The sequence below is a fragment of the Bos indicus x Bos taurus genome, chromosome 13 (assembly GCF_003369695.1).
Source record: "Bos indicus x Bos taurus breed Angus x Brahman F1 hybrid chromosome 13, Bos_hybrid_MaternalHap_v2.0, whole genome shotgun sequence".
In the NCBI taxonomy this organism is placed as follows: domain Eukaryota; kingdom Metazoa; phylum Chordata; class Mammalia; order Artiodactyla; family Bovidae; genus Bos; species Bos indicus x Bos taurus.
Genome location: NC_040088.1, coordinates 17,967,710 through 17,995,417, shown reverse-complemented (window position 1 = coordinate 17,995,417; position 27,708 = coordinate 17,967,710). Strand labels below are relative to the sequence as shown.

The following is a 27,708-nucleotide window of genomic DNA, read 5'->3' as shown; positions in this document are numbered from 1 at the left end:
TCAACCCCCTACATTATTCACATGCCCATAGAGGGTCAGACATGCTCCGGGCTTGAGGGTAAAGCTAGAACCCAAGTAGTGTTTTAGGGGTTACTGCCCAGTCACCCAAGAATTCACTCAAACAACACGCTCGTGTCCAGCACCATGCTGGGGGGCAGGGGGATGGGAGGGCAGTTGTAGGGGTGGTGGAGGCAGCTAGGTCTGCTGGGGGTGGCCTCCAGGAAGGTTGGATTTGGGGCTTGAAGTATGAGCAGGCGTCCCCTGGCCAATGAGGAAGGAGGGAGGGAAAGCCCAGGTAAGGGGCAGGCTGGAGCCTTTCAGCATTGAATGGAGACACCCGAGGGGAAGGTGGTCAGCAGCCCCTTCTGCTTCCGGGCTGCAGGGAGCTGGATGGTGGGACTGGGGCTCCTGTGGTGTTTCCTGGCTCTGGGGTCCTGAGGGTTGGTGACTGCAGCAGAGGTAGGAGTTGTGGTGATCACCCCTCCCCAGTGAAGGACTAGCTTCCATGCAGCATGTTTTAAGCCCAGCTTCCCCTCCCCAGTGTGTCCAGTGGTGGCTCAGTGGTAAAGAATCTGCCTGCAATGCAGGAGATGCTGGTTCGATCCCTGGGTTGGAAAGATCCCCTGGGGAAGGAAATGGCAACCCACTCCAGTATTCTTGCTTGGGAAATCCTATGGACAGAGGAGCCTGGCAGGCTACAATCCATGAGTCAAACACAACTGAGTGACTAACATTTTAGAGTGTTGACTTTAGAGTCCCTTCCCCACTGTGTCTGGTGAGGGCCCACAGGTAGGCCCACTCCTCTGCCCTCTGCACCTCTTTCAACCTCTCCCAGGGGAGGAAGGCCCAGGTGGTGTTGCCTTACACCTGGTCTAGGGTGTGAGGGGAGCTGGGGACCCTGTCCAGCATCCAGAGGCCCTCACCCAACCCAGTCTCCCTTCATCCTCATCAGTAGGCCACGAGGAGAGGCCTGGAGAGGGAGGGCTGGGTGTTCGGCAGGCCTGAGTTCCTGCCCTGGCCTCCACAGTCCGCATCATGCAGACCAGCAAAGGCTCTGAACCTCGAGGACCTCGGCTGTCCAGGAAGTGAGAGGGTCAGAGGAGGGAGGCGGAGGCTTCTTCGGCTGCATGTGACGTGGGAAGCATTGTCTGCTCAGAGCTGGGTGCTGGCGGAGAGTCAGCCACGAGTGCGAGGGGGAGGCAGGGAGGCCCATCTGGAGTCTGCTGCAACAATAGTAAAAATCACCAATGTAATCAACATTTATCGGGCACCACCTGTATGCAGGGCCCTGTGCAGACTGACCTCTGCCCTCAGGGAGCCGGTCCAGTAGGGGAGACAGTTGTCAAGTTATCACAAAAACAAGTAAGTGCAACTGAGCAATCAAGTGGAGAGTCCCAACCTAGTCAGGGGTTGGGAAGTCATCTCTGGGGAGGTGTCACTGGAACTGGGCTCTGATAAGTCACAGCCACCCAGGTAGAGATGGAGGGCAGGGCAGGAGGGACCATACAGCACAGGTGCTGAGGCGGGAAGAAGCAGGCCAAGTTAGAACATGGGAAAAGCCTGCGAGGCTGGCCCACTATCAGCCAGGGGAGTGGGAGTGAGAAGGACGAGGCTGAGAGAGGGAGCCTGTGGCTGGAGCAGGGAAGACAGAGGAACCTGGAGCAGTGTCTGATTAGCATATTCATGATCACACCAACCCTCATGAATATGCTAATAACCTCCCAGAGAGTTGGGGGGGTGGCCTAAGATCCCAGCACCCTCTTCTTCTGGAAATGGTAGGGGTGGGGGTCCCTGACATCCCCAGTGTCAGCTCCTGCCTTCTCCTGGCTGCCCGCCAGTCCCTGCATACCCCCTCTTTCTCTCTCTCGGGAAATTCTGGCTGTTCCAAAAGTGGGGATGGTACAGAAGAGGGGTGTCCCTGGGACACCCACACACACCCTGAGGGCCGGGCCTCGGCTTGTCATTCTCCTGCACATGGCTGGCTTCACTTGGGTGACTCACCTTCCCCAGGGGCACATGGTGGAGGGTGGGGAATTTCAGGAAGGAAGCCAGGGCTCCCATGTTACCAGTGCCATGCTCAGTGTCCCCAGTTTAGGCCAGGAGCCTCCACTGGTCTTGAGGCACTTGGTCCCTGGTGGCCACACCAGATGAGAGGTGTTGGTTGTGCCCCCACCTATCCCACCCCCTGGCTCTGAGTCACCAGAGAGCAAGAGAAATATGAGGGAGAAGTTGCTTCCACACGGGGCCCCCCAGCCTCCCAGGAGACCCAGGAGGGTCTTCCGGGCTAGGCCTGGTCCCCCAGGGGGCTGTCAGGAGGCTGGTTGGTGAGGGGGGTCAGGAGCCAAAACGCTTTGATGCAGGTGCTGCGATCCAGTGGGTGGAGGGGGTGCTGTAATTAACTGTCACCACAGTAGTGAGTCAGGCACCGCTTGCAGCTTTGAGTCAGCCCTAGGGGGTGAAGGGGAAAAGGACACGGTCAAGGTCGCGTGCGAGCAGTTTGGGCCAGGCCTCCCCCAGAGCCTCCCACTGCTCTCCCAGGCTGCTCCTGGAGCGATCAGCCTGCTCCAACGTAGCTCCTAGGAGCTGTTCAGTCGCTCAGTCATATCCAACTCTTTGCGAGCCCATGGATTGTAGCACACCAGGCTTCCCTGTCTTTTGCCATCTCTTGGAGTTTGCTCAAACTCATGTCCATCGAGTTGGTGATACCATCCAACCATCTCTCCTCTGCTACCCTATTCCTTTTGCCTTCAATCTTTTCCAGCATCAGGGTCTTTCCCAATGAGTCAGCTCTTTGCATCAGGTGGCCAAAGGATTGGAGCTTCAGCTTCAGTGTCAGTGCTTCCAATGAATATTCAGGGTTGATTTCCTCTAGGATTTGACGGGTTTGATCTCCTTGCTCTCCAAGGGACTCTCAAGAGTCTTATCCAACATCACGATTCAAAAACACCAATTCTTTGCTGCTCAGAAAACCCCATGGATGGAGGAGCCTGGAAAGCTATGGTCCATGGGGTCGCTGAGGGTCAGACACGACTGAGCGACTTCACTTTCACTCTTCACTTTCATGCATTGGAGAAGGAAATGGCAACCCACTCCAATGTTCTTGCCTGGAGAATCCCAGGGACGGGGGAGCCTGGTGGGCTGCCGTCTATGGGGTCGCACAGAGTCTGAAGTGACTTAGCAGTAGCAGCAGCAGCTTTCTTTATGGTCCAACTCTCACATCCATACATGACTACTAGAAAAACCATAGGTTTGACTAGACGGACCTTTGTCAGCAAAGTGATGTCTCTGCTTTTTAATATACTGCTTAGGTTTGTCATAGCTTTTCTTCCAAGGAGCAAGCATCTTTTAATTTCATGGCTGCAAGGAGAGCCTGGGGCATTTCCATCACCCTCTTTGCATAGAGAGGGAAACTGAGGCTCAGAAAGGGCACACCCATGCCTGCTTACTCAGTCCTCTCTGCCTACACAGCTCTCTTTTCAGGTCCAGAACACTACACCCAGATGCTTCCTGACCCCAGGCTCTTGCTTAGCACTTTCCTGTGCCTGGAACCCTTCCCCCCTCCTTATTATATATGCGTCAAGATTCTCAGCTTAGTGCCCTTTCAAAGGGGCCTTCTGTAACCCTTCTTGGCCCTCTGGTTTCCTCTGTCCCCTGCCTTTCACTTACCGTGATTTATAATAGCTTTTACCAGTTTTATCTCTCCTCTTTGCCAAGAGGTAAGCTCTGTGAACTCCAGGTCCACATCCATTTCATTCAGAGCTCTAACCTGGCATAGAACAATAATAGTAGAAATACCCAGCATTTACTCCATGCCAGGCAGGCTTCCTTAGTGGCTTAGACAGTAAAGAATCCGCTGGCAATGCAAGAGGCCCAGGTTTGATCCATGGGTCAGGAAGATCCCCTGGAGAAGGAAATGGCAATCCACTCCAGTATTCTTGCCTGGGAAATCCCATGGACAGAGGAGCCTGGCAGGCTACGTCCATGGGGTCACAAAGAGTTAGACACGACTGAGCGACTAAGCATGCTCTCCATGCCAGGCACAACACAGACTCCTCCAGAGGCCCTTATCCCTTGTAACCCCTTGAGAGAGGCACAGTTTCCATCACTCCCATTTTAGGGATGAGGATGCTCATGCAGAAAGGGATCTAGAGACCTGGTCTTTGGCAGTCCACCCAGAGCCCGCACTTCCATAGAAGCCACTGGGCTCCCCTCTCCCTCACTCCCTCTGCTCCAGTGCACACAGTAGGAGCTTGCTTGGTAGACATTGGCTTGGTGAATGGATAGGAAATCAGGCTTTTCCCGGGGCCACCCAGACTTTGAGGGAAGAGCCCACCCATCACCCCAGCTTCTGCCTCCCCAATGTTTTCGGCTGCTGCTGGGATAGCAACCTCAGCCCCGGGGGGGCACCCTGACAGCTTCCTGCTTCCTGGCTGCTGGTAGTTCAGGCTCAGCTCTCCAGGGACGCCTCATTCGGTTTTCTCCTCATTTCTTTGAGCAGATTGAAGAGTGGGAACAGAGACAGCCTGTTAGACTGGTATGTCGGGACGAGAGGTTTAATTTCCCAGGAGGCCCTGGCAGCTGGAGCAGGCCCCCGAGGTTGGAGAGAGGGGGCTGCGAACACAGGCATGATAGTCAGCTGGGGCCCTAACAGAGTCAAATGGAGCCGGGCAAGTGGACCCCCCCATGCCTTCTCTCTGGACTGGGGTCTCCCTGGTGAAAGGGGCGAAACAGAAGTTTTATGGCCAGGGACCTCCACACACTTGCTGTGTGACCTTGGGCAAGCCACTCCTCCTCTCTGTGCCTTGGACTCCTTTTTGATAATGGAAGGTGCAGAACACCGTGAGGACCTTAGCTAAGGGCGCCTCCAGAAGAGTAACGGGAGTTTGTGTTGACTGGATGGGGAGGGAGAGGCAGGGTAGGCAGAGGGCTGCTGCTGGGTGGGAACCTGTCAGGACAAGAGGAGCCTGTTAGGGTCTGGGGTTTTGGCCTGGCAAGTTCCCTAACCTTGCAGGCCAGGCCTGTGCTCTCTAAGTTGCTTCAGTTGTGTCCAACTCTTTGTGACCCTGTGGACTGTAGTACGTCAGGCTCCTCTGTCCATGGGATTCTCCAGGCAAGAATACTGGAGGGGGTTGTCATGCTGTCCTCCAAGGGAGCTTCCCGACCGAGGGATCGAACCCACATCTCTTATGTCTCCTGCATTGGCTGGTGGCTCCTTTACTACTAGCGCCACTCAGGAAGCCCTGAAGGCGAGGCCCAGCTCCCACCAAAGCCAGCAGCAGCTTTGGTCTGACTGATGTTGATTAATGGCCGCAAGGTGCCTGGGCGCCAGTAGCTGCCCCCATCGGTGGAATTAGCTGTGATTTATGGGATTGGAGCCCTCACGCAGCAACTGTCTGAGCTCAGCGAAGCCTGAGAAAAACGGGCCAAGCAGAGTAGGGCCTGGATGGAGGCTACCATGGCCGCCTAGAAGGGATGCCAAGACTGACCCATCGTCCTGGCTGGGAAACTGAGGCCCACGGGGGGCAGGTGACATGCCCAGGGCCACTCGGTAGAGGGATTCCTCAACATCAGGACTTGGTACTCTGCCGCTCACACGCCCCAAGCTGCCTGGTGCACACGTTTGTACCCCTGCCGTTTGCCAGCAGAGTCTTCTTCCTCTAACGTGCAGCAGAAACCAAGAGCCAGAGCTGGTGTTTGGTGCTGGGAGGTCCTGTCGACTTCAGACTGGCCAAGAAAAGCCACTCAAAGGGGCTGGCATTCGGGCTAAGTCCTGCGGGATGAGAGGGAGCCAGTCATGTGAAGGTAGGAAGAGAGTAAGCTGAGTGGAGCCACCCGCGGAGGCTAGAGCTTGGAGGTGGGACAGAGGCTGGTGCATTTTTCAGGGAAAAGCGAGGAGGGCAGGATGGCTCCAGGGGCTGAAGGGGAGGGGCAGGGTTAGTGATGCTGCTGCAAAGAGTGGGGCCTGATTAGACCCTGAGGGGTTCTTCCAAGCCCCAGCCAGGGGTTTGGACCTCATCCTAAGCCCCTTAGGCAGGCTCTGGAGGCATATGAACAGCTCTGCTTTCCATTTTCCAAAGAGCCTTCCTGCCTGTTCATGAAAAGTGACCTGGAGAGGCACAGGGGAAAGTGGGGAGCCTGAGAGGGTGGCTGCTGTCGACCCTGGGGCAAAGGTGACTGAGGATGACCCAACCCCAGAGCTGAGATTTGTCTCTATGATTCTGCTTTAAACCTCTCTCCACCCTGGGGGCAGCGACCAATTCTGATGTCTCAGAACCCATTCTAATCCATGATCCCCATAATGCCCCTCTCTAGGACCCAGGAACCCTGTTTTTCAAAATAGTATTTATTTATTTAGCTGCATCAAGCCTCAGTTGCTGCTCAGGGGATTGTCAGTTGCAGTGAGTGGGACCTTTTGTTGCAGCTTGTGAACTCTTAGATGCAGTATTTGGAATCTAGTCCCCTGACCAGGGATCGAACCCGGACTCCTTGCTTTGGGAGCATGGAGTCTCAGTCACTGGACCACCAGGGAAGTCCCAGGAACTCCGTTTAGTAGAGGTGATACTGCATCAGACAACTTGATGACTTGCTCAAGGTCACCCAGTTTGGAAGGAGCAGAGCTGGGATAGGAAGCCAGGTTTCCAGGCCCCACAACTCTTTCATACCTCCCCTTGCCCCTTACCCCCAACCAGAGATCAAGGCTGTACTTCCTCCAGGGTAAAAATTGGGGTTTTGAGGCTACTGGGAGCCTCCTGTTGGGTGGATTTGAACTATATCTGCATGTGTCTGTGTGTGTGTGCACATGCTCCATCCAGCAGGAAATTTGGGACAGGAGGAGCTTGGGTGTATGTCTGGGTCTCTTCTTTGCTGGGAAACCAGGCCAGAGCTGGGGGGTGGCAGGGGGGTGTGGGGAGGCCTAGCAGCATTGCCCTGGCCCCGCCCTCTCCCTGGGACTAAGATGCCTGCTGGCAAGGGCACTGGCGGACAGTGAGTGGCCGCTGGCCCATGGCTGCAGCTGCCACACATTGTCTCTGTCCACTTCACGTCTCTGCTTTTGACAGAGGACCCTCCAGCAGAACAGAGGTATCACCATGGAGGGAGCTGCCTGCCTGTCATTCTGGGTGCTGTGGACATGGGGGTGTCCTATTCCCCTTGCCAGGGGCATTCTGGCTTGAACCTGGGTGATGGGATCCTGGGTTTCCTGGGTCCCAGGTAAGTCAGGTCCCTCTCTGGTCCTGATCCACAGTTTTCCCATCTGGACAGTGGAAGTGGAATGGGATGGGTTCAGTGACTTTGAAGGCCCACGGGTCTGAATCTCTGCTCCCCACTTCACTTTCTGTGTATCTTCTGCAACTAACTTCACTCTCTGGACTTCAAAATGTCTGTATTCTTATTCTCATTTTAGTACTTACTTTGCAGGACTTCTGTGAGTAAAAGCAGGTAAAATTCTTGCAAGACCAGGCACAGAGCAGGCACGCAATCAAAATCAGCTTCACAAAGTAATAACACATACGCAATCCAACAATAATAGCTAACATTCGTTGGGCCCCTCCATGTACCACATAATTCATCTGCATTCACCCTTCACTGCAGACTCTTCGAGGTTAATACGCTTATTGCCCCCATTTTACGTTGGAGAAACTGAGGCACAGAGAGGTAAAGGGCCATCCAGAGATCGCACTGCTGGAAAGTGTGGAGCCTGATTGGCCATGGCTCCCTGCTTGTCCCTAAGTGCTAATCTTTCCTCTTGAATTCCCAAACCCCAGCAGAGCTGGCTCCTGGAAGTGTTTGCCAAGGGGAACCCTGTCTCATGAACACTGTTGGGGTTTCAGCACCATGGATAGAGCTCAGTGGCCACCAGGTGGAGGCTGAGGGCCTGAGGTAGGGAACTGGCTCTCAGCTGTGCCTGGGACCTTGGATGGCAGGTGTTTTTTTAGGGGGATGGGACCCTCCACTTCATCCTCACCATCTAGGGATAGCAGGGCTCTGGATGAGCCAGCAAAGCCAAGCGTCCACCGCATCCCATGGCACAATGAGTCTGCTGTACACAAGGCCCATCTTCCTGGAAGGGAAGGAGCCAGGGCACCACTTCCAGGTCCCAGAATCACCACATCCCCATCCTAGGCTGTAGGGTCACCATGGCAACAGGTGACAGTTGCATACCTGAAGACATGGCTCCAGGAACCTCAGGGTGACTTGGCCTTGGGAAGCCTCAGGGGCCCTGAGTTTGAAGGGGTCACCACTGACTCTGCTCTCACTCTAACCCACGGTATAGATGGGAAAACCAAGGCCCAAAGGAAGGAAAGCTGGATTCCTGGGTTGTATAGTTAGAAAGTTCCCAGGGGTCGTCTGGCCCCACGGCCTCATTATATAGATGAGAAAACTGAGGCAAAGGGACCATCGTCAGGGAGATCTGCAGTAGGTCCCCCTGCAATTGTCTTCTGAAAGCATCGCTTCTTTTCCTTCCTTACATGTGCCATAATTTGAAAGTATGCATTTTGTGTGTTTGGTGTCTCTTCCCTGCTGGCAGACAAACTGGGGCCAGAGCCATTTGTTTATGGCCATATCCTATGGCTATTTCACACTGTGTTGTTCACTGTGGCATGGACTCCAGGGCCAGCTGGCCTGGGTTGACATCCCAGTTCTGCAGCTTACCAGCTGTGAGACCTCAGGCAGGTCATTTCTCCATGAGCCTCAGTTTCTTCACCTGTGAGATGGGGAGAATGATGGTTGCTTTGCACATTTGCTCAGTTGGTAGGAACACTGAGCCTTGCAGGTGGCAGGTGCCAGCCAGTGTCAGCTGTTGTCTTTGTTACTGGTTTGTGGGCACTTGATGTACATTGAATGAATGAGTGGAATCCACCTGCCGTCCCATCATGAGGACTTTCCTTGAGGGCATCAGGGGCAGCCGCCTCCTGATTCTATGGTGTTTTCATTCCAGTGGACATTTATTCCTCATCTGCCTTGTCAGAAGGCCTTGAAATTTACCACATACTGAAATCCCTTGGAGAGACTTGACACTGCAGATTGCTGGCCCCATCAAGACCCCTGGGATCCAACTCTCTAGAGGCAGTGTCCAGGGTCCAGTATTGTGAGCACCCTGTGCTTGTCATCAGTGGTGGGAGGCTGTTGTGGCTGCTTTGAGGGGTTCAGTGATGAACTGCCTGGAAAGCATGGAGTTGGTGGGCTGCTAAGGCAGTCCTGTTCAACCCCAGCAGGACCTGAGGCCTTGTTCCACAGAAGTCTGGACAAGGTGCTGATCTCAAGGGAGGGAAGGGTAAACCCTAGAGAGAAGCTATCAGGGAAAGCCTCCTGGAGGCAGTGGTGCATCCATCGGGCCTTGAAGAGTGGGGAGGATGTTCCCTAGCTGAGATTGGCAGATGGTATCGAGGATGGGGGAGTAGCACACACAAAGTGGTGGGGGCAGGAAAAACAGGTTGTGCCTGGTATGCAGCGTGGGATGAGCTAGTAGATGATATATTCAGAGAAGTGGGTGGGGTTTATGTGAATCGTCAGGGACCTCGAATGCTACATCTTATACAAGTCCCTTACCTTTCTCTGTTTTCCTTCCTTCCATCACTACAAAATCTTAAGACCTATTTATTCCACCTCTGATCCCAATTAGTCCCCTCCCGAGCCCCAGTTCCTCCCCATCCCCTCTCTCCTCTTTCTCATCCATATCCTGACCTTAAAATCAGTTCCCTATGAAATGAAATCTATTCCCTATGAAATGTATCCATGCTGAAGTCACAGCAGCTGAAAAAGGTTGATGACGTTAGGGGTGGGGGTCCTGGTGGTGAGGAGGTGTGTCTTATTACAGTTGTTGTTTTTCAGTCACTCAGTCATGTCTGACTCTGCAAGCCCATGGACTGCAGCACGCCAGGCTTCCCTGTTCTTCCCCATCTCTCAGAACTTGCTCAAACTCAGGTCCATTGAGTCAGTGATGCCATCCAACCATCTTGTCCTGTCGTCCCCTTTTCCTCCTGCCTTCAATCTTTTCCAGGATCAGGGTGTTTTCTAATGAGTTGGCTCTGCATCATGTGGCCAAAGTATTGGAGCTTCAGCTTTAGCATCAGTCCTTCCAATGAGTATTCAGGATTTATTTCCTTTAGGATTGACTGGTTTGATCTCCTTGCAGTCCAAGGGACTCCCAAGAGTCTTCTCCAACACCGCAATTCAGAAGCATCAGCTCTTTGGCACTCAGCCTTCTTTATGTCCAACACTCACAGCAGCTTGTTACAGTACTTAGCACAAAGCAGGGACTCCAGTGGGAAGAACTCAGACATGATAGAGGGGCAGAGAGGAGGCCAGCATGACTGAAGTACCTTTTCAGGAGTCATTATGCAGACAAAAAGTGATGATGAACATAAAATATCCAGCATTCATCCTGGCACATAGTAGGTGTTCAATGATTGATGTGCCCATGTCATGATTTTCCCGGGTCATTTCTGGAGTAATTATTAACAGCTTCCCTTTCCATAAGTTCCTGGTTTGGATAATAAAATATATGGTCATTGCATCTGTAAGCAAGAGCTATTTCTTGGGAAGCTTGATTCCCTAAGGTGTTTCTGGGAGAGCAGCAGCCCCAGCCTGTTCTGTGTCCCCAGGAGATGGGCCACCTTCCTCATATCGACATTCTCCCCCATCTCAGCCCCCACTTCCCTGCCCTACTGGGCACAGCGATGCTTGTGCCAGCCCCTCACTCCCAAGCAAACAGAGCGCCAGCATCTCACAGTTGGCACACTTTCAGCATGAGAGTCCTAGGTGGCTTCGTGACTTCCCCAGATGTGTCTCTGAAGGAGGTGCCTGGGAACAGGAAAGTGATCCACGCAGGGATGCAGGAGGTGGGCATGTGCCCAGCGTCTGCCCCCTTGCTCAACTTGACCTTGGGCCTGGCTAGTTCCTTCCCACTCTTGGCACCAGTTTCTTCGGTGCTGGAGTGACAGTCCCCCTGTGGATGTGGAGGCACAAATGAAGTAGTGGATGAGTTTCTCAGGGTTTGGAGCCCTGAGCAAGTACCTGGGTTGTGTTGGGAACAGTCCCTCCTGGACAAGGCAGTGGGGTGGCCTCCTGTGATCTCATCCATCATCCTGGCGCTGGGGACAGTCTCTCCTTGTGCCAGTACCTGCCCCATCCTGACACTTCTGAGACTCAGAATTCAGCCTCTTTAGATTCCTGGATTGGGGACTTCTTTGGTGGTCTAGTGGTTAAGCCTCCATGCTTCCATGGAGGTGGAGGTTTCAGGGGGTGCAGGTTTGATTCCTGGTCAGGGAACTAAGAACTACATGGTCCAGCTGAAATAAATAAAGGAGAAATATTTGAAAAAATACAGTACATTTTTTTTTAAGTATTAAATAGCTGGATTGGCAGGTGCTTGACAAAAATGTGTGCCTCACTTTCCTGGCCTGTAAAATGGACCTGATATTACTCACCTGTTATTTCTGATGACTGACAAGGGGCTTGCCTGCCCACAGCACCAGCAGGTGGGGAGGGAGTGGCGGGTGATATCCCTTCATTCCCACAAGGGTCAGCACAGACCTCTGCATACAGTAGGTGATGACTCTGTGCCCCGGCAGCAGACACAGGGAGGTGATGTGTGTTGAGGGTTCCATCTCCCCTTTGCTGAGGCTGCAGTCACTGATGCCTGACTCCTCCTACTTGGGGCGTGAGGACTTTGCTGCTCCCAGAGGCTGGTCCTGAGGTTGGGAGGGGCACTGTTCCTCCCACCAGGAAGACCTCATCCTGCTATTACCTGGCAGCACCATGAGCCCCTAACTCAGGAACCTTGAGGACCTGGGAGTTTGGATGCCAGGCCAGGGCAGCTAGCCTTGGCGGTGGGGATCTGTGGGCCCAACAGATGTAAATTATAATCCCAACTCTAATGCATGCTGGCCATCTGACCTCAGACAGGTACTTTCACCTCTCTGAGCCTACAGTTCCCTCATTAAAATGGGGATAATAGAAAAGAGTCCTCAGAGTTAGGGGGACCTGATTACGTGGTACAGAGGAGCGAGTAGCACCTGCTGCCACTGGCATCGCCCTTAGCCTTGTGCCAGCTCTGCCAGTTGGCAGGATCTGGCATGTCGTTGTAACGATGCTATAAATGGCAGAAACCCTACAAGACAGGAGGGCAGGTGCTAGGTCTCACTCTGTCATTTGCTCTGTAAATATTTATTAAGCACCTTCTATGTTCCAGGCACCAGACTGGGGGTTCCGCATACATCCGTAGGAAAAAGGGATATTGTCTTTCCTCCTGGGCTCACTTTAGGGATGGGACTCATTGAACCAACCAGTATATACGAGTACTGCAGTCTGGGTGGCGATGCGTGCCGTAAAGCAGGACGAAGGGATAGAGAATGAGAGTAGAGTTAGACTGGGGGGTCCAGGTCTAGGATGGTCTCTTTGAGGAGGTGACGTTTGGCACAGACTTAAAGGAAGTGAGGGAGGGTGGGAGCCATGTGTGGATATCCAAGGAGAAGTGCTTCTGGTGGTGGAAACAGCCAGCGCAAAGGGCCTGGGGTGGGTACGGATTGTGGCAGAAAAGCTGGGAGGTCAGTACAGGGGGAACAGAGGGTTCTTGATAGAAGAGTGTAGGAGGTGAAGGCTTCTGGAGGTCAGAGGTGTTTGGCCCTGTAAGCCAAGGCACGGTCTTTGTCTTTTCATTCCTGGTGAGATGAGAGCCCCAAGCAAGGGCTTTGAGCAGAGACTTGCCTTTTAACAGGATCCTCTGGCTACTGCATGGAGACCAGGCTGAAGGGATCAAGAGTGGAGGCAGGGAGGCCCTGGGGAGGCTACAGCTCTGACCCAGGAGCGAGATGATGGTGGCTGGGACCAGGCGGCAGAGGTGGAGGGGTGGCTGGATTCTGGAGATGTTTTGGAGGTGGGGACGACAGGATTTCCTGACGGATTGAATGTTGGGAGGGAGAGAAGGGGAGGGGGAGGGGCAGAGAGAAAGACAGTGTTAAAAAGCCACAAAGCTGTATGAGATTGCCCGTGTGGGCAGAAAGCGGACTGAGCCATGGTCTCTTTGGGGAGCAACACTTGAGTGACTGGAAATGTGTCTGGTGAACTGAAAATTAGGTTGCAGGTCTGAGTTATAACACAAAGACGTACAGAAGAATGAAATCTTTTCTGTCATGAAAACTATTGGAAAGGGCCACAGGAATGAGCTGGGTGATCAGGAAGCCCAGGTTCATGCTGCCGTCCCTCCCTCCCCCTCCCCCACCTTGTCTGCTGTGTGACCTTGCTTAGGCACCTACCCTCTCTGGGCCTCTGTTTCCTTTCGGAAGGTCTGGACTCCCTAACTAGGAAGCCATCCTTCAGGGATCTCCCGTGGAGGCTCTGGGGTGGCCATGAGACTCCAGGGGGGCTGCAGGTGTGGAAGCAGGGAGGAGGGGTGGGGAGGGGAGCTAAGGGTCAGGAGAAAGCTGGCCTGGAGAGCTGCTTCCCTGGAGGGGACATGCAGACAGGGAGGCCCCAGCTGAGAATGAGGAGAGACTCATGCAGAGCCGTGACAAGTCCTGCTGGGATGACTGAGAAGGGGCAGCTCCTGCGAGAGGCAAGAAGACCTCAGGCTGGGCCTTTGTCCCAGCGAAGTGCTGAGGCAGCGTGTAGGCCGGGCTTGGCTGGATTCCCCAGGTGCAGAGCCTCCGGGTCAGGCCTGAGACAGGAGGCCATTTCTGCTCCCCCCAGCCCCCTCCCCCCGCCCCCATGGCCTTTCCCTGCTACTGACCTTCCCAGGGGCATTTTTTGTTTTCAGCATAAAGGACAGAGGTATCTCCAGTAAGCACCTGGTCACAGAACCAGCAGGTGACAGCCACAAGGGGCCTAAGAGCTCACTGTATAGCCGAGGAGTCACCCTGACCCCAGGAGCTGGGCAGAACTGAGGTTTCACCACTTGCCGTTTTGAACTCTGTCCTCCCCTCCCCACCCCTCCTGCTCTTCTCTTTTGTTTTCCCCACCCTTTGTCAAGGTCAGTGGGGAACAGGGAGCAGGCTCTTGAGGCAGGTTGACCTAGGTACCAAACTCACTTCTGCTACTTGCTGCGTGACCTTAGTTGAGCCACCTAACCTCTCTGAGTCTCTTTCTCCTTGTCAGCCAGAGGGGAGATAATGATGACAATCTATCAGGGCTGTGGGGAGGAGCCAGTGGAACACTATGAGCAAGTGATTGACAGTCGCTCAGGCGTGTCCAGCTCTTTGCAACCCCATGGACTGTAGCCTGCCAGGCTCCTCTGTCTGTGAAATTTTCCAGGCAAGAATACTGGAGTGGGTTGCCATTCCCTTCTCCATGGGATCTTCCTGACAAATTCTTTACTGTCTGAACCACCAGATGAACACTGTAGAACTGGAAAAACAGGAGGCTGACAGGTGCCAGTCTCCAGCACCCTGGGCTGATGGGCATCTGGGTTATCTGGTGGGAGGCCATGCCTAGACATAAAGTGAAGGTGGTGCCGAGCAAGTTCTCCCACTTGACTTTTTTTTCCCCAACCTGATGTATTCATTTATTTGGCCAACCCACAGCTTGGCTTTTGGGGTCTTAGTTTCCCTGAACAGGGATTGAACCCCAGACAGCAATGAAAGCCCCAAGTCCTAACCACTGAACTGCCAGGGAACCCCTGCCCACTTGGAATATCACACAAAGCACTCCCAGAATTTGGGAGTGGGCCAAGGACCCTGTGGGGGAGTCAGGAGAAAAGGCCATGGGCCAGGACCCTGTGGGGGAGTCAGGAGAAAAGGCCAGAACAACAATGCCTCGGGGACTAAGAGCTGTCCTCTGCCCCATTCAATGCCGCCTCCTCCATGCCCAGGCTGGCCACACTTGAGATGCAACCACACTGTCCTGGTCAGTGGACAGTGCCCTGGGGCAGGTTGGGAGCCAACCCCGGGAGGAGCCGTCTCTCTCCAGTGTGAGCAGCTGGGTGGCTCACTGGGGTGTGGTGGCGCCAGTGACAGGCAGGCGGCTCCGTTCCAGCAAGGGATTGGAGCTCAGAGTGGCTGCAGCTGCCCCCACCCGCGTCTCCTCCTCTTCCACACCTAACAGTGGAAGACCATGCCCACTGCTTGTCTTTGATTTCTGCCCTGCCCCTGGCCACCCCGCTTCCATCCCCAGCTGAGTTTCTCAACAGTGTTGACTACGCTCACTGACCCCTTGTATCCCTCACCCACTGCAGCCTGGATCACATCTCATCTTTCCTTGGTCATCCTTCTTGGAACCAAGGCCACTGGAATCTCCAGTGGTTCACCAGGTGGCCGCATCTCAGTCCTCAGCCCCGCAGGCTCTGGCCATCGGCACACGCCAGCAGGACCTCTGATACCCACCCTGGCTGCTGCCTCTCAAGGTTTTGCCGGTTTCCCTTCCTCTGCTGGTCTGCTGAATATTTCTGCTTCTCAGGGCTCTGTGCTGTCTGCCTTCTGTCCTCAGGCCACACTTCCTCATGGGGACTCATCAGCTTCACTGTCCCCCCACTTGAGTGTCCTCCTGAACACCCATCATCCCCTGATCTCCAGCTCCATCCTGACCTTTCCCTGGAGCTCTCCTGGATGGACTCCCGGAGTCCCAGAAGCACCTCCTGCTCAGCGTGTCCAGGGGCACCTTGGCATTTGCCCTCCAGCCTGCCCTTGCCTCCCGTCCTGACTAGTGAGCGGCACCACCATCCTCTGCATGGATGCTGGTAGCCACAGTATCCCCTTTGCCCCCATCAGCCTTTTTCAAAAATAGCTTTATTGAGGTATAATTTACATACCCTAGAGTTTAGTTAATGGCAACCTACCCAAGTACTGTTGCCTGGAAAATCCCATGGACAAAGGAGCCTGGTAGGCTGCAGTCCATGGGGTCACTAGGAGTTGGACACAACTGAGTGACTTCACTTTCACTTTTCACTTTCATGCATTGGAGACGGAAATGGCAACCCACTCCAGTGTTTTTGCCTGGAGAATCCCAGGGACAGGGGAGCCTGGTGGCCTGCTGTCTCTGGGGTCGCACAGAGTCGGACACGACTGAAGCGACTTAGCAGCAGTAGCAGCAGCAGCAGAGTTTAGTTATCTTATGAATTTTGATGAGATTTAGTACGTTCATAGGGTGCAATCATTACCACAATTCCAAAGTTTCCTTGTGTACACTTGAAGTCATTCCCACTCCCATCCCATACCCTAGGCAACCACTGATCTGCTTTCTAGTTTTTACCTTTTCTGGAACGTTCCTATAAATGGAAATATACAATATGTAGTCTTTGCATCTAGCTTTTAGCTTCCTCCAATTAGCATGTTGTTTGTCTGTTGTTGTCTTTTTAAACTGGGGTAGAGTTGCTGTACAGTATTGTACAACCAAGTGAATTAGCTATGTGTTTACATATACCCACCCCCATCTTGAACCTCCCTCCCGCCCCTCCATCCCACCCCTCTAGGTCACCACAGAACAGCAAGCTGGACTCCCTGTGCCATACAGCAGGTTCCCAGGAGCTATCTATTTTACACGTGGCAGTGCACATATGTCAATCCCAGTCTCTCACTGTATCTCACCCACCCCTTCCCGGGCCCATACGTCCATTCTCTCTACATCTGCGTCTCTATTCCTGCCCTGCAAACAGGTTCATCTGTACCATTTTTCTAGATCCCACATATAGGCGTTAATATACAATATTTGTTTTTGGACCTAGAACCTGTCATACAGAGTGAAATAAGTCAGAAAGCATATTCTTTATGCTCATTTACATTGTGGCACATATCAGTACTTCATTCCTTATTAGTTCTGAGTAGTATTCCATCTTATGGACATATGACATTTTGTTTTAACTGTTCACTGCTTGATGGAAATTTGGATTTGGGGCTATTATGAATAATGCTGCTATGAATATTCATGCACAAGTTTTTATAGGGACATGTACTTTTGCTTTTCTTGCATTGCTCTCTTTTTTCCGCCATCGTGCAAGGCCCTAATTTTCACTGGGAAGCCATGTGGTTGCTTGGAAACTCTCTACCTCCCTAACCCAGGGATAGAGCACGTGACCCAGACTAAGCCAATCTGTGTGCACAGGTTAGTATAGGGGCTCAAGAAATGTCTGTTTGTGGGGCACAGTGTCCCCTGCCTTCTGCTCCAAAGCTACCGTGAGGAATCAGAGGGGCTCCAGACTGGATGAGGCTTTGAAGGAGAGATCACCTGGCTTCAGTGTTAACAGGGGAAGATGGAAGGCTTGGAACTGCCTGGGTCCTCCAGGCCGGAGCACCTTCAGGAAGTGCAGAGAAACGCCTCCCAGTATTCAGAAAAGGGAAAAGTAGGGCAGGCAAAAGGGGCCATGGCGGCAGGCCCTAGAGACCACAGAAGAGAAATGAAAGGATTATGAGGAAATGACATTAAAATGAAGATCTTCCCTGGCCTCCGAAAGTCAGGGGGCCAGGAGGAGACCAGGTGGCCAGTGAGGGGGCCCCTGGGTCCCATCAGAGTTGCCGGAAAGTTTAGGGACTTATGAGACTGGCCCTTTGGAGGATTTAGGGAATATTTGATCTCCCCATCCTGGATGGAAAACCCGCTGGACACCAGCTGGCTGGGTCCTGGGTGAACCTTCCCCGAGAAGCTGCTATGGAGGTTTCAGAGAAGCTCTGGCCTTACACACTGTGGGGTCTTGGCCTCCACGTGGCAGGGCATAGGGCTGGGGCCCAGCTCAGGGTTCCTTCCAGAAACAGGTGCTGATGTGAATCTGGGGCACAGAAAGCCAGAAACCAGGCCAGGCCTGAACTCCCTTGTGGGACCAGAGTCAGGAGCAGATGAGACTGTGGATGTGAATGTGCCTTGCAAACTATAAGGAGCTGTTACACCCTGTCCGTGTCTCTCCTCCGTGCAGCCTTCTCAGAGACTCTCCCAGCTGAGTGAGTCACCCTGTCCTCCCCAGATGTATATAAACCTCACTCTTGGACCCATTCCCCTCAGTCACAGACCCTAAGGAAGGACATGTCCCTTCCCGCCAGCCTGAACTCCTTGGGGGTGGGGACAAGCGCATCATTCTTCCGTATCTGGCTCAGTGCCTGACCCAGAGCAGGAACTTGGCAAGGAGTTCTCGAATGACCTTGGCTTGTAGAGAAGCAGGTAACATGAGGGTGCTGGGTAGCCTCTGCTTGTAAAAACAGGGACCGGCTGGTGCATGGTAGAAGTCTCTCCAATGAAATGTCAAAATGCTTTATCAGTTGTGGCTCCAGCAGTGTGACTGTCCAGAAATGCCGTGTCGAGGTCGAGGATGCTAAATGCCGTCTTTTTGTGCTGTCCAATAGGGTAGCCCCAAAGCACCTGGGACTATTTCAATTTAAATTTCATTTAAATTCAGTTCTTTAGTTGCACTCGTCACATTTTGGGCTTTCAGTGCTGCATGTGGCCCATGGCCTCTATTGGACAGTGCAGGGGAGAGCATTCCTATCACTGCAGAGAGTTCTCTTGGACAGCATTCATCAATGCCTAGAAATTGCACATCCGTGTGTTACCTTGGGCCCTGATCATTTCAAGGGGCTTCCAGTCAATTCTAAAGGAAATCGACCCTGAATATTCATTGGAAGGACTGATGCTGAAGCTGAAACTCCAATTCTTTGGCCACCTGATGTGAAAAACTGACTCATTAGAAAAGACTCTGATGCCGGGGAAGATTGAAGGCAGGAGGAGAAGGGGACGACAGAGGATGAGATGGTTGGATGGCATCACTGACTCGATGGACATGAGTTTGAGCAAGCTCTGGGAGTTGGTGATGGACAGGGAAGTCTGGCACGCTGCAGTCCGTGGGCGTGCTGCAGTCCCTGGGGTCACAGAGAGTCGGACACAACTGAGTGACTGAACTGAACACACTAGCAGCTGTATTTACAGAGAATTTTCTATGTATCAGGCACTGTGCTAAGTTTATAGACAGAGCACATAGTATGAGGGACGTACTATGCAGATGCATTAACTCATTTCCTCCTCACAACATCTCTTTATAATAGGTATGTTGTTCTTACCATTTTACAGATGGGGAACACTGAGGACATTTGTTCTAAGTCACACAGTTATGAGGTGGTAGAGCAGGAGACGGATCCCAGGCCCCAGAATATATGCTTTGAATAAAGTACAGACTCCCTTGGGCATCCCTGGTGGTTCAGACAGTAAAGAATCTGCCTGCAGTGCAGGAAACCAGGGTTCAATTTCTGGGTCGGGAAGATCTCCTGGGGAAGGGAATGGCTACCCACTCCAACAGACTCCTAACCTGGTCTGGAAAGTCCCTGCAGAGCTGGTCTCCATGAGTCTTTCTGCCTTCACTTTGAGTCACTCCCCACCTATCTGGTCCAGTTCCTCAGAGACCCCAGACGTCTCCTTCCTATGCCTGTGCCCTTGTTCATCCCCTTCTCTCCTTAGCGCTCCACAGAGTCCTGTTTATCCTTTGGGACCCAGTTCTAGAGTGAGCACATTGAGGCCAAGGACCGGGCCTAAGTCCTTTCTGTGTCACAACGTCTGGCACATAGCTTGGAGCATTCCAGGTCTTGGTAAATTACGAGTGGTGGATTGGAGGGTGGATGAGTGAGTGGATGGAAGGATGGGTAGTGTCAATGGATGGTGAGTCAATGGGAGAGTAGAAGTTGGTGGAGGTTGGGAAACTGGATGGGTGGATAGAGTGTGTGTGGACAGGTGGCTTGTGCTCAAATGCCCGTGGCTGCTGAACTGAGTGCAGGGGAATGGTGTATAGAGCATCAGTGGTTTGAAGACATTTAAGGACAGAATCAGTAGGGCTTGCACAGAGAGCTGAGGGGCAGGGAAGGGTCCAGACAATGGCCAGTTTTCTAGCTTTTCAGGACTTGGGAGGATCATGGTATTTTCAGGGAGGAGCAGGTTTAGGGTAGAAGCTGCCAAGGTCTGTTTCACATGTGGGAGCCTGAAGGGCCCATGAAAGGAAGGCCTGGGAGGTAGCTGGGGAGATGAGCTTTGGTCAAGTTCAGTGGCAAGGGCTGGCCTCAGAGAGACTTAAGAGATCATATGGATTCAGGACTGAGGGCTGGAGGACAAGCTGATAGGGGAGGTGGAGGAACCATGGCCCCTGAGGTAGAGAAGCAGCCAGGAGGGACACTAAAAGAGACGGGAGGGCCCTGCCATATTGCAAACCTCCATCAACCACTGTAGGCGGTGTGCTGTCGGGACCTAGTGCCAAGGGGGCGCAGGCAGGAGATGCCACGCTGGAAATGGGCCATGAAGGGTGGTGAGGTTTTGACCAGTCTGATGAGGGTTACCCTGAGCAGGGAAACTGCATAGTCCAAGGCAGGAAGTGAAAATAGGTTATGTCCACATGCTCTGCGGGCCTCAGAGCCTGTGGCAGCCAGTCAGCTGCAGAACAGGAGGCTCAACACCCTTTCTCTGCCCTGATAGCACGCTGGGACCACAGACTCCAGGGTCTGGGAGGACTCTGGGGTAATCTGGGCGCTGTGCTACTTGGGACAAGTCACCTCCCCTCTCTGGGCCTCAGTCGCCTCACCTGGAAACCAGAATCAACACCACCAACCTGGTTTGCTGAGAGGAGTAAATGAGATGTGGGAGTGTGAGAAGCCCCCAGTTGCATGAGGAAACTCTATAAATGCTATTTTTAAAAACTGTCTTTTCATTTCAACTCCACAAATATTTATGGAGCTAAAAGGTTCTGTGTAAATTAAATTTTCGTATGACAAATACTATTTTACCTAGGCCTGGGATGGCAAGATTGGTGAGGTCATTCATTATTTGAAGAGTCCTGAGGTGGAGTCTTTTGAAAAGCCCTTGCTCGTGAAGTGAAAGTCACTCAGTCTGTGTCCGACTCTTTGTAACCCCATGGATTATACAGTCCTTGGAATTCTCCAGGCCAGAATACTGGAGTGGGAAGCCTTTCCCTTCTCCAGGGGATCTTCCCAACCCAGGGATTAAACCCAGATCTCCCACAGTGCAGGCGGATTCTTTACCAGCTGAGCCACAAGGGAACCCAGAGCCCCTACTTGGTTTGTTTGTTTGTTTGTTTTGAGTCAACAAGGATTTTGACTTTCTAGGCTCACAGAGGAAGGCTTTCATTTGTTCCTCTTGTGTTTTGGAAAGATTCTCCCAACTGATATAAGGTGTTGGACTGAGGGAGACAGCAAGCAGGGCACCCGGGGGGGCGGGGGTGGCTACCATGGAGCTAGTTCCATGGTCTGAAGGAGGGATCATGGTGACCCAGACAGGGGTGACTCTGGGCATAAAGGGACTTCCCTGGTGGCTCAGCTGGTGAAGATTCCGCCTGCACTGTGCGAGACCTGGGTTCAATCCCTGGCTTGGGAAGATCCCCTGGAGAAGGGAAAAGTTACCCACTCCAGTGTTCTGCCTGGAGAATTCCATGGACTATATAGTCCATGGGGTCACAAAGAGGTGGACACGACTGAGCAACTTTCACTTTCACTGGGCATAAAGAGAAGGGAATGTGACAGATAGTGGGAGAGGAGGAAGGTATACAGGAACCCCCTGGCATCTTGGTTATCAAAGAGGGTGAGCTGGTTCCAGGTACTTGGTTAGATGATGCTATTAGAGGGCAGGGTCTCTGCAGAAGAGACCCTGACATGTGACGCGTGAGGTGTCCACAGGGCAGTGGGCAGAGCTGTCAGTGGGAATTTGGTTCTGCAGACCTGGCACTCCATGAGACAGGCTGGGGTGGAGAGAGAAGGAAATGTCTGTGATAGGGAAGGAGGGGGAACCCAGAGCTCATGACAATTAGCTAATAAATATTTATTCAGCACCAAAAACATTTGTTGAGTGATGTCTTCCCTGAGCACCTCTGAGTGCAGGTGCTGTGGCGGGCACGGGGGACCTGGCAATAAACTGCGTAGACCTAACTCTCAGCCTCACGGGGCCGACATTTTAGTGGGAGGAGCAGGGTGTAATTGGGATAAATTACTCATTTGCATATCCTGTTATAAAGTGATACGTGCCTAGGAGAACAATAAGGCATGGAGGGACTGGGAATGTTAGGTGGAATGGCTGGGCAGCCATCAAGGCTGTGCTCACTGAATTCATTTAAACCTCACAACTTTACGAAGAAGGTGCTGTAATTATTCTCATTATAGGAATAAGCAACTGAGTCACAGAGATGTTAAGAAACTCACCCACAGTCACTCAGCTGTATAACTCGCAGAACCTGGATTTTTATTTTAAGTCCATGCTCTTCTGTTAAGAGTCTTAACTATTGAGGGAATTCCCTGACAGTCCAGGGGTTAGGACTCCATGCTTCCATTGCAGGGGTCACAGTTTCAATCCCTGGTGAGGGAACTAAGAGCCCACAAGTCACATAGCATGGCCAAAACAAACAAACAAAAAGAGTCTTAACTGTTGTGCTGAACTGCCTCTCATTGACAAGGTCAGGTCTCAGCAAAGAGCTAAAGGAAGTAAGGGGATAGGCTCACGGACACCTAGGTGACAGACTTCCCAGGCAGAGAAGAGCACGTGCAAAGGGCCTGAGGCCTAAGCGTGCCACAGAGGACAGAGTGGCTGGGGCAAAGGGAGTGGGCAAAGAGTAAAGGGGAGATTCAGAGGTGAGGGGGGGCCACCTGTGGCATCTGTGGGACTGTCAGCTTTTACTTGAGATTAAGTGAGGCCATGGAGGGTCTAGGGCAGAGGAGGCGCAGGCTCTGGCTTGGGTTCTAGCCTGATTCCTCTGGCTTTTGTGTCAGGAGCCAGAGCAGAAGCAGGAGACAAGAGAGAACGTGGCTGATCTGGGTAGGAAGTGATGGTGGCTGAGCCCACGGCACTGGCAGCAGCACAGGTGGTGCCCCGCCTCTTGATCCGTTGTGCAGGTGGCTTCAGCAGGAGCGGCTGAGGGCTTCAGTGTGGGAGGGTGAGGGAAGGAGAGGCATCGAGGTGACTCCAGGGCCTGAGCCTGGGTGGCTGGAAGGAGGGGGCTACACTGACTGTGATGGGGCGCTGGCCGAAGCTGCTTTATGAAATACCTTTCATGTCCATCAGCTCTGTTAATGACCTGGCTGCTCTCTGTGGTGGTTGTTGAAACTCTCGGAGGTTACTTGGAGGTTTGCTCAGGATCGCTCAGCTGGAATGAGGTGAAGCCAGGACCAGAAATCAAGTGTGCGTTAAAATTTTGATCCATTCGTCCAATCAGGAAACATTTCTGGAGCGCCTTCTGTGTGCCAGGCACTGTGCTGAGCGTTGACAGTGATGGCCAGTGATGATGGTCCTGCCCTCAAGGAGCTCCCAGTCTGATGGAGGAAGCAGTGTCAACCAGTGATCATAGTTATGACTTCCTCACATCAGCATGATAAGTGGTGAGAAACTGAGGGAGTCCTAGGAACTGGGGACTTGGCCTGGCTGGGAGGTCAGAGAGGGCTTCCTGGAGGAGGTGAAAGTCAAATGCAAAGGCCTTTGGGATGGAGGGTTCTGTGTTGAGAAATTCTCAGAAAAATGCTCCCTGATTTCCCAGGCCATAGTGGAAAAACCCCCAAGGGAACCCCTACCTCCCAGAGGACCGCTGTCCATTGGGAAGTCACAGAACCTTTCTTTTAGTTTGGTTTGTTCTAGCAGCTTTATTGAGAGAATTCAATAAAGAATTCTATAGACTATATAGAATTCTATAGAATACTATACAATTCACTCATGTAAAGTGTCCAGTTCAGTGGCTTTTAGCATATTCACAGAGCTGCGCATCCATCACCACATTCCACTTTGGAGTCTTTTCATTATCCTGAAAAGAAACCATGAACCCCTTAACTGTTACCCTCTCCCAATCCCCCCCGCCCCCGACTGGCAACCACTCACCTACTTCCTGTCCACACAGAGTTGCCTGTTCTGGACATTTTATATAAGTGAAATCATGTACCATGTGGTCCTTTGTGACTGGCTTCTTCACTTAACATAATGTTCTGGGGGTTCATTCCTGTTGGAAGAACCGGAATCTTAATCATCGTCAGAACCGGCGAGAACCTCAGAGGCTGTCTCGCGTGCTTCTCCCACCTGTTGTAAAGCGGGGAGTCTGGAAGAGCCTTGCCCCCGCCCCTCAGTAAGGAAGCTGAGGGGCGACTCCAAGGCCAGCCCTGGGACTCCCTGCCCCTCCCTTGGCCTTCTCCTCTTTTCCTTCCACTCTGGGTTCTAGCTGACTTTGGCTCAGAGTGACAGCGTGGTCGGGCACACATCCTCCCCAGCCCTGGATTTTCATGTACTGGCAATTTTCACGCCTCATGGTTCATCTTGAAATCTTTTAAGAATTTGTGTCTGCTAATTCAGAATGTTTTGGAGTTCAGTATTTTCCTTTTCTGCTATTTAAACACTTCTCATCCAGATGGTTACGCCTGTTTTTCTGGGGTGGTGATTTCCCCATTTGGGGAGGCAGAGCCACGTTGGGTAGGGTTAAGCGCCAGGTCTTGAAATCAGATACCCCGACTCGTCCTCAGTGGGGGTAATTCCTGAAGCTCTCTGAGCCCCAGTCCCTTCCTTTGAAAAATGCAGATTACACTGTAGGGTTGTGAGGGGGAAATGAGGTCAAAAGAGGTGCAGACATAGGGAGGTTAGAGAGCGTGAGGGCTTTCCAGGGTCCTGGTTACACCAGGAGAAAAAGACAAGCCTCCTCCACCGACCACTGCCCCTTTCTCCATATTCTTGCTGTGAACTGACCCCTGGACCCCTTCTCCTGGGTCTGAGGGGGAGGTCTGAGTTAGGATCCCAGCCCCACCCCTTGGATTCTATGTTTCCATGTCAGCTCGGTGTCTCCATGGCTCCACCTGAGGCTGAGAGGACTAGGGCGGGGGCTTCCCCTGAAACCTCCAGAGCGACCCAGAGGCTCCTGGGAGCATGGGTGTGGAATGGTGGGGGTGGGGGAGCCTTTTCTCCTCCAGGAGAGCCTGGTTCCTGCTGACTTAAAGATCCAAGCGGGACCATGGCACCTGTTCAGCAGAGGCGGGTGGAAAGGGACACCTGGCTTCCCTGGGCCTCTCTTGTGAGACGAGATGAGACGTGTGATGTGGGAGGTGCTGGGATGGTGAGGCAACACCTCCTGCTCCAAGTGCAGGGTCAGGGACTGAGCCAGCTTGCAAGCCTGTATCAGGCACAGACTCGATGCCAGGTATTCTACCTGCGTTATCGTCCTAGTCCTCACTGAAACCCTCAGAGGAAGCACTTTAATTTCCCTTGGGCAGGCAGGGACACTGAGGCTCGGAAAGGGGTAGCTGCCTGCCCACTGTCACCCAGCGAGCGAGGGCTCGTCTGGGATTTGAACTCAGGACTGTTGTGACTCTGGCCCCTTTCCTGACCGCCCCCATCCAGGGAAAAAGAGGGACAAGCAAGAGGGGGAGGATCGGAGCCTTTGGAACCCCAACTTCCCAGCTGCTGTGGGATTTCTGTGGGTGGTGGGGAAAGCATCATAAATATGCATGACATGCAAATCTGCCTCTGATAAACAATGTGGGGGCCCATGTAGCTGGGATGGTGTTGTACAGACACTTGCATTTTTATCCCGATGGCTCCATGGTGTCCCCTTCCCCAGCATCCCCGGGGTCCACCCAGGGGTCTCAGGGTCCCGGGATTACCCCTAGCCACCTCCTCATTGACATTCCCCTTCATTCCTGCGGGGAGGCTTCCCTGGTGACTCAGATGGTAAAGAATCCTCCTGTAATGCAGGAGACCAGGGTTCGATCCCTGGGTCGGGAAGATCCCCTGGAGAAGGGATGGCTACACACTCCAGTATTCTTGCCTGGGAAATCCTATGGACAGAAGAGCCTGGTGGGTTACAGTCCATGGGGTCGCAAAGAGTTGGACACGACTGAGTGACTAACACTTTCCCTTTCATTCCTGCAGGCTCCCGTGCCTCCCCCTCTGCCAGGTGCCCGGTGGCCAGAACCTGGTCACTCCAGGTGCTGGAGGGCCCTGTCCCATGCTGCTTTCCGCCAGCGCCTCTGATCGAGTGCCCAGAGGATGTGTGTGCTAGCCCTCGGTCCAGCGCCTGCTCCTGAGGTGACGCCACCTGCTGCTTTCCGACTGGTTCCCAATTTCCCTCTGCACGTAGCTCCCGGGTGGGTAAGTAACCACGGCTGCAGCCTGGGCACTCGGAGTCAGGGCTGCTCACCCACCGACCTGCACTTGGCATGGGTTGGGAAATGCCCAGTCTTCCCACCCAGCAGCGCCCACGTGCTGGTGAAGGGACCTCAGTGAGAGCTTCTATGTGTCTGTGCTCAATTTATAGTGTGACCCCCTGCCTCATCCAGTCCTCCCAGCAACCCACAAGTTGGATGCAGTGATTGTGCCCATTTTTTACAAAGGAAACGGCCTTAGAGTGGAGAAACCACTTGCCCAAGGAGGCAGAGAAAGCCCAGTGCTATCCATCTCCAAAGCCAGCTCTTTCCAAACCCAAGGGGCTGGGGGGTTGGTGACACAGGCTCAAGAAGGGAAGGGGAATAGCCAGCTGGGCTGGAAACCATGGAACCTCTGGGGCCCCTGGCGGGATGGGGGGCTGAGATGAGGTCCTCAGAGTTCCTGAATCTTGGGGAGCCACATCATTCCTGCTCCTCCAGCCCGTTCTGCTGGCACCCTTGCAGTGCCCATGGTGCCTGACCCCAACATGGACGAGGTGCCCAGCCCTGCAGCATCTCTGACATCCATCTGAGGATGCCTCTGTGCACCCACACCTGGTCCCATCACCCTTCCTGCAACAAGGACCCTGACAGGGTCACCCCACTGGTCACCAGCCACAGCTCCAGGCACCCCTCTCCTGCATCTCACTCTCCTGCCGTGTCCCAGGCTGTGAAGGTGTGACGAATTCACAGATGAGGAAACCGAGGCTCAAAGGTGCTCAAGGGGCTTGCCCAGGGTCATCTGCTATCACTCACCATGACATGGGGTCGTTGGTTCACGATCGATTTCCTTGTCTGGTCTCAGCGACTCAAGGGTTGGGAACAATTGCTTCCTTCCCCACTGGACAGTCAGCAGCTGGGCCTGGCACAGAGTGGGTAGACAGTAAATCTTCATGTCTTCATGGGAGGAAGGAAAGATAGAGAGGAGGGAAGACCCTCTTACCTCCCTCCACCCAGACCCCAGTGGGACCCAAGAGCCCACTGGCGTTTGGGCAGCCACTGGTCCCTGCTGACCCCAGAGAGCTGGCGGTCCGCTCAGACCTTCAGCAGGGCAGCCAGCCCCTCTGGTCCCCATTCTCTCATCTGCCAACAATTGATCAACCTCCTTAATGGAATGGTTATGAGAAGGGAAAAGACTCATAAATATGGATAATAGGCAAATATCATAGGCTAATAAAAAGCTGGGAAGTTTGCTGTGGATAACGTTTATAGAAGTGCTTCTTCAGGAACAAGAGCCACACACTTGTGTGATGCCCACTTAGTACTAATGACCATGTAAAGGACCCTATTAATTTGCTAACCCCCAACCCAGCTCCGCCGTCCTGGCCAGGCTGTTGTAGTGACCATAGACAGCTTTTGCATTTGTTTGAGAAGCTGTCGCAGGAAAAAAATGTCCTAAGGCCACCTGGTCTGAGAGCTGTGTCTGTGGGATTTAATCCTTGGCAGATACTCCTGGTGGTCCCCAGGGTCCTGCATGCCCTCCCCAGGGACTAAGTATGTGACAGGTGCAGCCTGAATGACAGCAGGGCATTTCATGAGCAGTTATTATGTGCCGGGCATTGTGCTGGGCTTCCCGGGTGGCTCAGTGGTAAAGAATCTGCCTGCCAGTGCAAGGAGACACAGGAGATGCAGGTTTGATCCCTGG

At 53.1% G+C, this 27,708-nt stretch overlaps 1 protein-coding gene across 5 annotated transcripts in view; it reads left to right on the top strand.

Moving 5' to 3' along the window:
- Positions 1-27,708, top strand: part of DLGAP4 (DLG associated protein 4) — a 201,853-nt gene that overhangs the window by 32,866 nt on the left and 141,279 nt on the right. For all 5 annotated transcript variants that reach the window (XM_027558628.1, XM_027558626.1, XM_027558627.1 and 2 more), the window contains exon 2: positions 25,792-26,010. The gene's annotated coding sequence lies outside the window, so the exon portion shown is untranslated. The remainder of the gene's footprint in view (positions 1-25,791; positions 26,011-27,708) is intronic.